The sequence below is a fragment of the Urocitellus parryii genome, chromosome 1, assembly GCF_045843805.1.
Source record: "Urocitellus parryii isolate mUroPar1 chromosome 1, mUroPar1.hap1, whole genome shotgun sequence".
Classification (NCBI taxonomy): Eukaryota; Metazoa; Chordata; class Mammalia; order Rodentia; family Sciuridae; genus Urocitellus; species Urocitellus parryii.
Window position 1 is genome coordinate 202,746,607 of NC_135531.1, and position 14,283 is coordinate 202,760,889.

Below are 14,283 nucleotides of genomic sequence, written 5' to 3' on the forward strand. Positions count from 1 at the left end.
TCACACATGGCTATTGTACTCTACATTTGACCATGAAGATTCAAAACATTTAGAGCATCACAGAAAGTGAAAAGCATGGTTTGGGCTATGGTGTTGATGGGGGAGCAAATTGAAGGGCAAATCTGAGTCAGGAGAGGGATAAAAGGAGGATTAACAGGGCACAGTGGTAAGTGAAGCGGCACTGTTCCATAATCACATGGATTTTATTTGAGAAATTTTTAAAATCTGCATAAAAACACACTCAAGTCAGGGGCACTGTAAAATCAGTGCTTGCTGTGTTGCACAATTCACCACAATATTTTTTTTCAATATAGGAAAATACCATAACTGATAAGATAAATATTATGATAGCAAGTTTTTTTCTCCCTCCTCTCTTTTTCTGTGGGTAATTACCAATGTCTGTAATTGACAACAGTTGATCAAATCAAAATAGGAAAACTAATAATGAGCCAGATTCTCCCACCACATTCCACCCGTCGAAGTCAGTGAAAGCTCTGTGCACACAGGGAGACACATGGCGAGCTAATCTGGCCCAGTATTTACCCAGCACTTTCAATCTGAGAATCTTAAAATGTTGAGCAAATATTCACTTGTATAGGCCATCCTAGGAGATAAAACCATCATTTACACATCTAACTAAATTGTGCTTTAAAGTTTGAGCTAAAGACTTCATACCACCTAAAATATTACTATTTAAAAAGTGTACTTCCTTCTTTCCATACATGCATGTGTCAGAATTCACAAGATCTGAGCCTTCTGTTCTAAATTAAATTTGGGTACTCTTCATGGCTTTATTCAATTTAGCCTTTCAAATTCCATTGCCTTGACCTCAGATAAGAAAGATAATCACTCTTTCTCATTATGACCCAAATTAAATAACTCTACTCACCTAAAAACATATTCATGTGCCTTGCATAATTTATTCTTGATTTTAAATTTATTGGGTTTTTTTTTCAGATGAACTGTATACAAATGTGTTAATTGAATCTTGTTCTCAATTAACCACAAGTGGATTATCCAATTGATAGGTCATTCAGATATCCTGGCCCTCTTTTCTCCCCCTAAACTGCTAATTTGTGGACGGCTGTCCTTGTCACTCTGCAGCTGGCCCTTGTGTCATTAATAGCAAAGCAGGCTGGGGAGGGAAGAAGAGTGAGTGCTATTTGGCCTCAGTCACTTGGTTAATTAGAGAAAGAGATAATGCTGCCAATTTGCCCACTAGTTCGACAAAAAAAAAAAAAAATGTATTCAAGTTCTGGAATACACAAGGGGAATATCAAGATATAATTGTGGACAGTCTCTACCCTAGAGAAATAGAAAAGAAGAAAAGGAAAACATTTTCCCCAGTTACCATGGGTGGTAAGCAAATCTAATTCTGCACATGGACACTGGAAAGTCCTTTCCAGTTCCTCTTTTCACATTATTCTTGCCATGCCTCAATTGGTTTTATCCCCATATTCCCAGTGGTGGCCAAGTCTGAGTCAGCCTCTCTGGTACTAAAGTCTGTGGCCTACAGCGGGCTGCAGCATAGGACTTGAGGGCACATGGGAATGTACAAGTTTTAAGTCTCTCTGGCCTTTAAATAACTTGTCATCTCCCCGGAAAGAACCTAAGAATTCAGGACTAAAAATGCATAGTATGATTTTGTTGATGCTGACATTTAGTTCTAATCAGAGGCTGGTTTTGAAGGTGTTTTCTGGGAATGGCAGAATTTGTAATGTGGTAAAAGTCTCAGTTGAAGGGTCAAAGAAACTGAGGTCAAGTCTTATGGTTGCATAGAATCAGGTATGTCTCTGACTTCATTCTCCTCATTTGTTGCATGAGGAAGTGAGAATGGGCACATCACAGAGCTGACGTGGAGAAGAGATGCATTACCCTGCCCACACTTAGAAGGGCATTGGCTCAAAGTCACTGTGAATGCCAGATACAAGTACTCCCCATTGTATTCTAGCCATGGGCAAATTTTGGTCAGACTGGACCTAATATTCTTCCACTTGTGGAATTAGGGAATAGCATGTAATCCACAGAGTTTAAGGTGTTATAGTTAAAGCTCCATCCCAGGGTTTCATAAACTGACTTCCAGACCACTCACGTATAATCGAATCAAGCCTTTATTGAAGCACACTAGTGGTGGCTGACCAGAACATAAAGCTGTTCCCCTGATCAGCCCCAAACAATTGCAAGGGCACTCCTTATAAGCCTGAAAATTGCAAAAGGGATGTTCGGGGGTCTAGCCAATGCAAGCAAGCCAGGTTAAAGAAGCAGGAGAGTGCAGTCAAGCGGTGGGAAGCCTAACCAATCACAGTTAGCCCAGTCACCCCAGTTACAGAAACAGAGCCCCGTTACCCTAGTTACAGAAACAATGCCCCATTAGGTAGTTCCCTGTTCTTAAAGGTTTCTATAGCAAAAGGAAAAGAACATCTTGCCCCAGTCATGACCCTTCCACTTGGCATGGTTGTTTTACAGGATGAAGTCATAAAACAAAATGGAGTCACATTTGCTTCTACTATCACAAGGTTTTCTTGAAAAGCTCCTCAAAGGCCACCGTATAAGAGAGAGGAGGGTCAGTGAAGAACAGAATGACGTTTGCATACCACCAACTCTCTCATGTCCAGCTTCAGATGTAAAAGCAAAACTGCTATGGTTTATTCATTTGGAGTGAATCTCATTGAATTCACATATAATTCTAGGGAAAGATGTACACCAATTTAAAAAAAGAGTTTGAAAACACTGAACCAGAGAGGCCTTTCTGAGTTCTGATGCGATTTGATTTTCAATACTTGTATTAATTAACCTCTTGGGATGCATGATGTTATTAATGAAAAGTGCCATATGTAACTAAAAAGATAATATCATATCTCCTATTCCCAAAATATGGACACAAGAAGATCTTTGTCTGGTTATCTAACTAAACTCTTTTAGGGCAATTTTTAAGCATTTGGTCTAATTCCTTTCCTTTCCTTTCTCTTTCTTTTTACCTAAAGGCTTGGATATTAAAATATTTGGTTTATCAAAGATCTAATTTTTTTTATTCTTAAACTGAGAGAACATAATGCGAAGGGATGGGTAAAGTGGGGATGGAGGATTAAGAAAAGTAATGAAGATTGTTGCGTGCAAAAGTGAGAAATAATTATTCCACTGTGAAAGAACCGCTTTATAAATTATGGAAGGTATCAGGAAAATATTTTTCCTCTTTATAGATTGAAATTACACCGTCATAGAGAATCAATATAGGCCTTGGAAAGATGTGCCTATGTGTCTGTGTCAATACTTACCTGCTGGACAATGAGGAGAATGAAAAGGCAAGTTTGATTCAGAACCTGACTCACATGAGTAACATAGAGATTGTTAGATATGCCACTGGGAAGGAGGAGGGAGTCCTAGGGCCTCTATGGGAACAGTTTGAGATTACCAAAAGATGAAAATATAACTGTGAAGTGAGAGTGTCTCCAACTCTTTGACACTCCTTCCATCTATAGATGAGACCTACACTTCCTTCCCTGGTGCTAGGAAGTCCCTGTGACTTAGAGGACCATTAGAATATGGTAGAAGTGATAATGCCTCTGTTTCTGGGAACAGGTCTTAAGAGCTGACAGCTTTTATGTTGTCTCCCTTGGGATACCAGCTTTGGGGGAATGACTGTCATGGTGTGAAGAAGCTTAAGGAAGCAACATGGACAGGTCCTGGAAAAAAAAAAAAAAAAGATGCAAGTGAAGAGAGAGAATAGAGTATGGAGGAGCCAGCAACGTTGAGTGGAAAAGCCATCTTGGAGGGAATTTTCCATCCTCAGCCAAAGCTTCACGGGTTAGAGATGAACCTCCCAGTTGAGTCCTTTCTAAATTCCCGACCTGCAAAATTACTAACAAAAGAGTTACTGTAAGTTCCTGTGTTTAGGAGTCTGTTGTCACACAGTGAGAGACTGAATAGCAAAGATGGTAAGAAGGTAGTTTTCAGAGAGGTATGAGTCTGAAGAAAGCAGAACATGGTTAGAAACTGAGTACTATCTGTAAAGATTTAATTTATTGGGTTTTCCCCCCTGTGGTTTATGGGGGAAATTATATTAAATATATACCTATCAATTTTCTAAGTGGAAATATTTTTAGTTATCACAACTTTTAGTAATTTTCCGTGGGCAAAACATGTCACCGGGATGGGGCTATTGCAGAAGATAAAAGAACAAGTCATGTAGAGGAGAGGAATCAGTCCCACATTTGCTCCTGTGCTGAGGCCAATTCTTAGGTCCCAGATTTCCACAATGCCAACTGCACCCACATGTTTTTTGTTAATAAGCCTGCTGGTTCAACACAAGCCTGGAAGAATGCATAAGAAGCATGCCATGCTGAGGATGAGTACCCATAAGAACAAGTTACCTGTGCATGGCAGGATCTTCTCTTTATCAAATATTCTGAAGAGAAGTGGCCCACGAGAAGAGGAAGGCTGAGATGCTCACTGGCAAAGGATCCAAAGATGTGCCACTCACTTTCTGTCCTTCCCATAGCCCAGCACATGACAGGATTTAAGATTCTTGCTGAAATTATTATTTCAGGTTTTATTATTTGTACCCTTTTTTCAGGTATTAATCCAAGAGAGGTAAATCCACATAACAGACACTTCTGTAACCATAATTCATTGAGAACCTTCTCAGACTGGGAAGTCCTTCTTAGTATGTTGATAATTTCAGTTCAGGGATCTTTCTACTTCATAGATGAGTTCTCTGAAAAAGTTCTTCAGAGCCATCCAAACAGGCTTTTTTTGGTGGTCATTTTTGCCTTTTTAAAAATACATATATAGGGCTGAGGATGTGGCTCAAATGGTAGCGCGGTGGCCTGACATGCGTGGGGCACTGGGTTCGATCCTCAGAACCACATAAAAATAAAATAAAGATGTTGTGCTCACCAAAAACTAAAAAATAAATATTAAAATTTCTCTCTCTCTCTCTCTCTCTCTCTCTCTTTCTTTCTAAAAATATACATATATATGTATATTAATTGTCAATAATGTTATCAGGCAGCTGTTAACTTAAACTTGGTCAAAAATGCTCAATTCTCATTTCAGGGGAAGTATAGAGCACTTTTTCTTACAAATACTACATTGTTTTCACTGTGAAACATTTTAGGATGACAGATAGTTCAATAGTCCTGAAGTGTTTTCTATTTTGTTCTCCTAATCACATACGTAGATATGAACCGTAATAGAACACACTCAGAAACCCAATCAGCAGTATGGGATGTGCAGGGAGCTAAAGTGCATGGAGATTTTGAGTCTGAAGAGGGGGCTTTGTTTGACTTTAGGTAACTCCATTTGAAAACTATGTACCTTTAGATTCGTTTTCTTAACTGTCTAAAATCCTGACATCCATATCATAAATGGAAATGATCATAATATGAATACATGAATAATCACAACACTTCCCATTTTGCCTGACCAATGACATCATTGTATGAGATGTAATAGTAATTTTCTTGTTTATATCTTCCTCTGCCATTACCAGCACTCTGATAGGCCCTTTATATGCATTGCTGACCATCCTCATTTGCATCCTGCACAGGAATTATTTCGAACTATTGAGGCTTTGCCCAGGATCATACAGCTAAAACATAGCACAGCCAGTATTTAAGCCAGATTCACTTAACATTAAAGCCATGTTCATTTTACTGTAAATTGCTGATTCTATATAAATATTGTTTTAGTTGATATGATATTTGTCTTTGTGCTAAAAAATCCTGAAAGAAATAGTTGAATCTTTCTTCTCAAGATGTAAGTCACCTAGAAGCCTGGCCAGGAAAAAAAAAAAAAAAGTCCTTTCAATAAATATCTGTTGGATGTATAAACAAATGAATAATCAAAAAAATGAATTATTTCTCTCTATTCTGAACTCTGAGCTACATAAATAATATGACACCCTATGCACATTGGAATATGAAAAGGACACCCTCAATACAAACAAATATATCAAAGTAACCAAAGACACTGTTTAAAATGTAGCAACTCTGACACTTATTGCCAACTAAAGCCAATTCCATTAGTCAAAATGAAGAGAGGGGAAAAAATCTTTTACATCCTATGGCCTCAGAAACAAAATTGATTTAATACCTTTTGAAAATTTTAAGCTATGTCAAAATTTCAGGTAAAATAAAATCATGCATTGGTATTTTAAATGGGTAAGAAGTAATGTCTACGTTCACGCAGTGTCAAGCCTGTGATTTTCCAGTCGTTTTGTATTCCTCTAACTAAAATGCTATCTACATCTCACTACTGGTGGATATAAAGATTGTGAAACAAAATTGGGTATAATCCATCAAGCTCACACCCTGTGCCAACTTTACTCACTCTCTGTAGCACAGGAACTATGTAAAAACTTATGCAGAAATGTTTAAATCAGAACTGATGGCTACTGATGAATATCTCCTGAGGGAATTAGCTCTCTCCCTTTGATTTAAATCCCCATGCAACACTGGGCATTTGTATTCATCCTTTCTCTCAAGAGGACAAAAGCAAAGGTAAGTATTTTTGAATAGTTACTGGTCCTTGGCATGGAATGAAATACTTCCTCCAATCACCTAAAGAGCCATTTACAAATATGTGATGTGTTCCCATTTTAAAGATGAGAACACCAAAGCTGGGAGAGGCCATGTAACCTGAGCAAGGCCATGCAATTCATGAGTGATGGGACCAGGATTTGAAACCATCTGATTTCAAAGCAACAGCTGTGCCTCAGAAGAAGGAATTTCTTAGCAGTAACAGAGATTTTTAAAGCACTGAATTAAAAGTGAAATCTAATGTAGACTGAGAAAAAATTGTTGCTTAAGTTTTGATTTAGGATAAGGCATTTAAAGATAAGAAGGAGAGGAGAGGGGAATGGGAGACCTAGTAACAGATAAGGGAGTGGGGAGGGAGGGAGAGGTGGTAAGGACAGCAGATTATTTATGAAATAGATCCACTAATTTCCAGCATCTATAAGAACTTTTGCAGGGAAAAGAGGAGGTTTAAATGCTTTAAATTAGATGCTTTAAGACTTCTTTTCCAAGCTCAATAAGTTTAAGTGCATTCATCATTCTATATCCACTCCACCATAAATCAGACTTCTGAACCCAAATCATCACCAGGAATTGGTTGCCTGCAAAACACGTAGGTGAAGCCCCGGGAAAGAGATGCTACCCCCAGTTCCATGCAGATGCCACCCTGAGCTTCTCCTGCAGACTTTCTCACAATGAATCAGGCATGGCTGCCTTCGTGTTTGCTCAACCTACTCTTCTTTCCTCCACTTTTGTCCAACTCAGTTTTCACACGTCATATTGTAATGCTTGTTCTAGCTACAAGCTTGATGTGTCTGGACAGCAGTCCTGGATTCTTATGATCTAAATCCAGCTGTGTGACATCAAGACTCCATCCCTTTTCCTTATCTCATTCCTTAGACACCTTTATCCTAGAAACACCTATTGGGTAATTATCTAGCACCATTCACATCAGACACATAAGTGAGTAAGGAGCATACAGGTGTTAGGGGCTTACATCAATCATTCTCAAACCTGTTCATACAATTGTGGGGAGATTTAGAAAACATGGATATCTTGACCCTGCCCCAGAGCAATTAAACCATGGTCTCCCAGGTTTCTGCTCAGGCAGAAGTACAATTCAGATCTTTCAAGGCTAAGCAATACTCCTGTCCTTGAAAAGCTCCTTTAGGCTGATGTCCTGAAGAAACCTCTTCCAACCCATGAGCCCAAGTTCTGATCTGAATCATAGCCCTGCCTCAGGCTCTCGCTGGTATGCCAACACAGCAAATGGCATGTTCAGTCAATAATGTGAAAACTTCATTGTGGGTGTTGTATATTATTCCATACAATCAGTCCAGCAAATGACTGACATTTTCCTGTCAGTGGGTGATTTGTGGTCCATTGGCAGAGATGCATGACTAAGCCTCCGGGTCTTTCTACCTGTTGAGAGAATTAGCAGCATTTGAAGATCACCTGTCATCTGCAAAAATAAGTGTTGAGTCCCAAATTTTCCCTTTTATTCCTCTAACTCCTTAGACCTAGGTTGCCAAGTTATATCAACAGGAGTCAAGCAGGAATATAAATGACTAATTGGTTTCAGGTCATGGTTTTGCCTACCTAGAGAGCTAAGGCCACTTCTAAGGTGAACAGATACTATTGAGCTGTGACTGTTTGTTAAATCCCAGAATCTTCTATAGCAATTTCTGGTGACCATGTCACTTATTTAAAAATCTGAATTCCAAACTAGAATTTAAAGCCTTCATCAAATAACTCTCATATTATCCAACCACATCTGTTTATACTCCTCATTTGGATTTCTCAATTTTTCAAATACACTCTCTTCTTTTTTTAAAATTAATTTTTTATTCTAATTTGTTATACTCCTTCTTCTTGGTGCTACACGACTTGCTGATTTCCATCTCCTCACTTGTGTTAGTCTTCCTAGCAGAAACTCTCCATTCTCCTGTTTCTACAATTCAATCTTGTGTCATTTTCCTCCAACTATTCACTTCTCTCATCGAGTTCCTCCAAGACATTCCAAGTATTCTTTTGCTCCTTTTGCTCAAGCCTAAACTTCCACTGCCTTCAAAATAATAAGCCACCGCCTAAAATTACCAAATGATCACTTCTCCCCTCTGAATTCATAAAAAGCATTATTAATATTGGTGCATAAAGAATAGTTATTGGAATAAGCACAATAAAGCTCTACTACAACCCACCCTTCATTCAGGAATGCCACAGAATCAGTCACTCCTTTATGTATGTGTAATACATATCATATTTTTGCATGATGTGAAGTCACCATAATGCTTTTACATTCTTCTCCCCAAACAAGAGACTCAGCAAAAGCGTTTGTCTCTCTGCATCAACATACTGCTTGGTAAAATAAATTGGTTAATTTAATTGAAAATTAAAAAGTCATAAGCCTAAAATATCACAGAAATGCTAAAACATGTTTTGCAGCTTCTTATACCTTGCACCTCTGGGAATATCTTCTCTCAACAAGACTTGTAGAAAAGACATTAAAAGAAAAAAATTGCAAAACATCACCCAGGCAAAATTAAAATCAAGTGTGACATTTAGATCACCCTATTCTACAAATCATAAGTCATCATTTGAATTGCTACAGTTTGTCTTGCTACTCACTGAAGAAATACGGCCACTCAGGCTAGATGCTAAATCAAATAAAATTTAATATCCTCTGAAATCACCATAATTTCAGAATAAATGTAAATGGAAAAACCATAAGTTACATTGATTAATTCAAGTAGATTCAATTTTTTTATAGGAAGGGTTTGCTTATAAAATAAGACACTCAAACTCAAAAGAAATAATTTTTATCTTAAGGTCAGAAATTGACATCACAGTATTAATTTTTTATTAAATGTCAGAATTCTAAGAATTGGATTTTGTTTTGAGTAGAACTTTATGAACTATAAATGGTAAAATATAAAATAAACAAGCAACTCTCATTTTGTCTTAATGAAACTATTCTTGAATTTCATAAAAAAATTATTTATTTTTTGGTGGTATTTTTAAAATTCTCACATTTCCAAAGCAGATTCTACTCAGACTTAGAAGCAAGTGTGTTGAACTTTTCTTAGGCTTTTCTCAGGTAAGCAAAGAACAAATGTGTTCAATTAAAAAAAAAAGACACAAATGAGCTTAGGGACTCTGCAGATTTCATATATATATAGCATTAGAGGAACATGAAGGCACAAGAAAAATGCTCCAGTATATCCCAAATACAAATACATGTTATATATATATATATAAAATCTATGTAACATCTATATATAATATATGTAATATCTCTATATAATCTATTTTATATGTATGTAATCTATGCTAATAAATATATATATGTTATCCAAATATATAGAGAGATAGATAGATAGATATAATCTTCTATATTTTTCAGACTAGTAGATTATGATGCAAGTAATATATAATTTTCATTTAAGATACCAAATGACTTTTATAGATTTCCTATGGTGCAGTAAATGCTTTTTCCCTGAGAGTAAAAGCATTATTCACCAAGAATATTGAAGCAAGTCATCAGAAGAACTGAGTTTATATGTTTTGTTACTGGATTTTTAAGCCTATCAGGTGTATAGATTTTCACCCAAATATTTTATGCTTCAGACTGCTTTGGAAGTCTCTTATTATGGATCTGTGATATTTAAAATATGGCCAACCTCAGTATTCAAGAATAAACAAGTAAACCAGGGACATACAGAAGGGGGAAAGAGGCATGGAATATTTTCAAAGACTATCAATATGATACTATACATGGAGCTGAGGTTTCTGGGTCTCACTTTACAAGCAGTTTGAAGGAAAAAGGTGTTCTATTCGAACACATGAGTTTACACCAATTAGTTAAAATTAAGAAGTTATAGAGCAGCATTTTCAACCCTCTGACTCAGTCACCTGTGCCACTCCTCACTCAGTAGAACTCTGGTCCCACCCCCAGATCTGTGAAAACAAAACTGCTTTGCCCAGCCCCCAGGAATCAGCATGTTTTGCTCCCTTGGGGATTTCTAGATACACAAAATTTTAAAAAGCACTATAAGATACCCACAAGGACCAAATTCCAAGTTCCAGCATATAGGAAATGGGGTTTGAATCTCAGTTCTCTGAAATAAAAAAAAAAAAATGGGAAAAATACCAGTGCCTATCTCACAAAATGAGATCATGAATAAGAACTGTGAAGAGTAGGGCCCCTATAAACGGTGCTGTTAATATTCTACATCAGCTTCCTCAGCACAACACTCACCCACAGACTGCCAGCCCCTGGTGCATGGTGGAGATAAGAATCAGAATTCTAAGAAGACTTTAAGGCACCTGAGTTTTCTCTCTGCTGCTGCAGGTGCTGAAGCATTCCCACTGCAGCACCATCCAACTTCTTTGCAACGAAGGTTAACTTTGACATGAATCAGGGCACTAAGACATTCACATACTTACTCAAAGTGATGGACTTCTGTGCTTCTGTGAATTAAGAATCAAGGCTGATTTACATAATGTTTAGAAAGCTCACAAACTTCGTATTTTGTCTAAAATAATTGTGATTCTCCAAGGTTTTCCCAACTGTGCCAATTTGGCTGAGACGTCTTGCTTGGATTGCCAGCCTGCATCCAGATTTCTCAGTCTAATCTTTGGCAAGATCTTACTAACTCCAGTTTCAGGACCAAGTGACTGGCAACAGCCCAGGAGCCCAAGTATGCTATCCTGCCAAATCAACACTGGCCAGGAAAAGGCTTCAAGAATGTGAAACAAAAGAGTCCTTCCCCTCAATGCAGGACTCAGCTGAGCCACCACCCTGCTGCTGGCCAAAGGGATATCCTCATTCCTCCTGTCCAGGGGAGGCCATCACCAATCATGCTATTAAGAGGAACACGAAGGCACAATGAAAATGTGCCATCATATCCCAAATACAGAGATAAGAAAGGACAAAGAAATGGTTGAGTCAAATCAGTTCATGTCCTATAAAAAAAAAAATAACATCCCAGCAATGGGTTATTCTTTTACATGTTTTGGTCACATACTCAGGGATTATGTAGATGGCAAAAGAGATAAAGTGCGTACTCTGAATTATCTCAATAATTGATTGTTACTTACAGTCCAGCTTATCAGTTCACTTTAAGTCCTGAATTATCTTTCTGTGCTACCTACCTTGATCGATGGGCCATAAAATCATCAAATCCCCACTTCACTTTGTAATCTATGCTAATAAATATAACAGTGGCAGCACAGCCAGTAAACTTCCCAATTCTGAACATAATTATTTTATATTGCCACTTTCAAGCATCAGAATACTAAAGATATAGACATTTAGCCGTAGGAGTTATATATATTAGGGAATCAGCTTGATCCAACTGCTCACGACACATTCGGGAATAGTAAAATGCACAGAGGCAACACCCAAACTGAAACTAGCTGTAATTAGAACACATAAATTATTCTTTGCTCTTTTTTTTCCCCAAATCCATGAGCTACTTAACCATAAACATGGAGGCATAATATTATGTCTTTCTGTTTTATCACAATTCAAGTAATTTGGAAATTTATTAATAGCTTCTCTCCGGAGGTTCTGTTTCAGGGCTACTTTCAACCTGAAAGGTAACGTTCGATCTGTCAGCCCCAATAGTCTCAGATTTGTCAAATTAGGTTATTTAGTTACAAGATTACAAACGACGTTCTTCCCTGTATTTACTCTATCCCTGGTAGTGCAGGAAAAGCCTTCTGAAACTCAACAAGGAGAAGACATCAATGAAAATAAATGGTGTATCAGACATAGATCCTATTAAATACACAAGCATATGTTAATATTAGAGGGTCGATGTACATATTCTAAAATGCACACAGGCCAATTAAAAGATCAGAGCTGTTAAAGCTAGCTGTGTATGGTTCAGAACTTTGGGATTCAGGGCATAAGATGCTCTCTACCCTATGTAATCAGAGAAGTAAATCATGTTGAGCCAGACAACCATACTAAAGCACTGTGGCAACCACCCCAAGCTCATTATCCTAGGGGACACCAACAGAACTGGTTGGAAGATGCAAACTCTAGTCAACTGTTTTGTTTTCTAGAATGCTAAGTAACCACCTAGACTCATTTTTGCACAGACTCAGCCAAATAACGATATTTGTTGAACATCTGAAGTGCTGAGGTAACCAAGTCACCCAGTTGCTTTGACATCATCTTAACTCAAACACAATATGCATATTTTCAATCAATTTACTTTGGATTCATTTTTATATATGAAACATGGTCAGTGTTCCATGAACACATTTTCAGAGGAAAGATTGCTATAAATATGATGTGATAATGACTGGAATGTTTCGGGGAAGGACAGGAGGAGAAAAGAAGGCAAGTGCAAACTCTCATAAAATTTAAAATAAACTGTGAACTAAGACTTGGCATTTCATCATTTTTAAACCAAAATCTAATTAGTAAGTTCTGTCCTTTAAAAGAATATTGCAAGCTTTTTCCTTAAATAAATATTCAATTCAATCTTTGAAAAAGTAATGTGTAAGACTTTGGCTAAGTCTTTCAAATTTTGGGAAAAAAAATTTAAAAATAAAAACAATATGAGAGTGAGAACAGCGTGATAGAGGACAGATGATAGGTAGAGAAACAGAAAAGAAATCTCATTCTAAAAGTAAAGATTTCAATTTTGGATGTCTATTAATCATTTATAACTTAAAACTCCTGTTCTTCAAAAGTTAATTTCAGATTCTTAAAGGAAACAGTACGAAAAGAATTTTTTTAAGTGATGAAAAAGATGATATGACAACCTCTAAAAATAACTTCCATTATTAAGCCTTAAAATTGAGTCTTGAGTCTCCTAGAACATTAAAAATAAATAAATTAAAAATTTAAAAATCCCACACACCTTTATTTATTATAATAAAACATTAGTTATTTTAGAGATAAAGCTTTTTTTCTCAGATCAAATTTGGAAGTGATTTATTATGTTCACTGCTCTGTAAACCACAATTAAATAGTAACGGATAAAATTCTAATGATAATTTTACAAAGAACAAAGAAATATTCATTGTATAACCACTTCTTATGCTGAGGTGCAATAAGACAGGGAACTGAACAATTTAGTCTAACTCATGGTTTTATGTCCACAGAATTTACGAAGCCAAACCAAGGCTTGGAATATGAATGTTCAAGGTCTGCCTCCATTAATAATTAGCTAAATGATACTGTGTAAATTTGCTTAGCTTCTTACAGCCTGTTTTACCATTTGCTAAATGGTATAATTATATATATAGTATATACATACTATATATATAATGCTTGATTTGCTGATTAAATTAAATGAATTATATGAAGCATCTAGCCTTTTCCCTAATAGAAAATAAACATATTTCTCTTTCCTATTTTAAACAAGATATTTTCATTAGAATTTGACTCTTGTTGCTCTAGTTCCTCATGACTCATGGATAATTTAGTAAAAGCAAACAAGTATAGAGAATCCAGGACCAACAACCTAGACTCAGATCTAAGATTTTAGAGTTAAATATAATATGCAAAATAAATGCAACCAGGTAGACTCATCTTCAAGTGTGGAAAATCAGCTTTAAATTTTCTAGATGGAACAAAAGATGACTATGGATAATGTCTTCAAAATATTAAAGTTTTCCTTAATTTGTTGTTGTTTTCTAATAGAACCATAGAATCTTTTAAGAAGTATTAAGAAACTCACTCACTAAACTACTAAGATCATTGGTGATTTTTTTTGTTTCTGTGTTTAATAAAAGTTGCTTGGTAAAT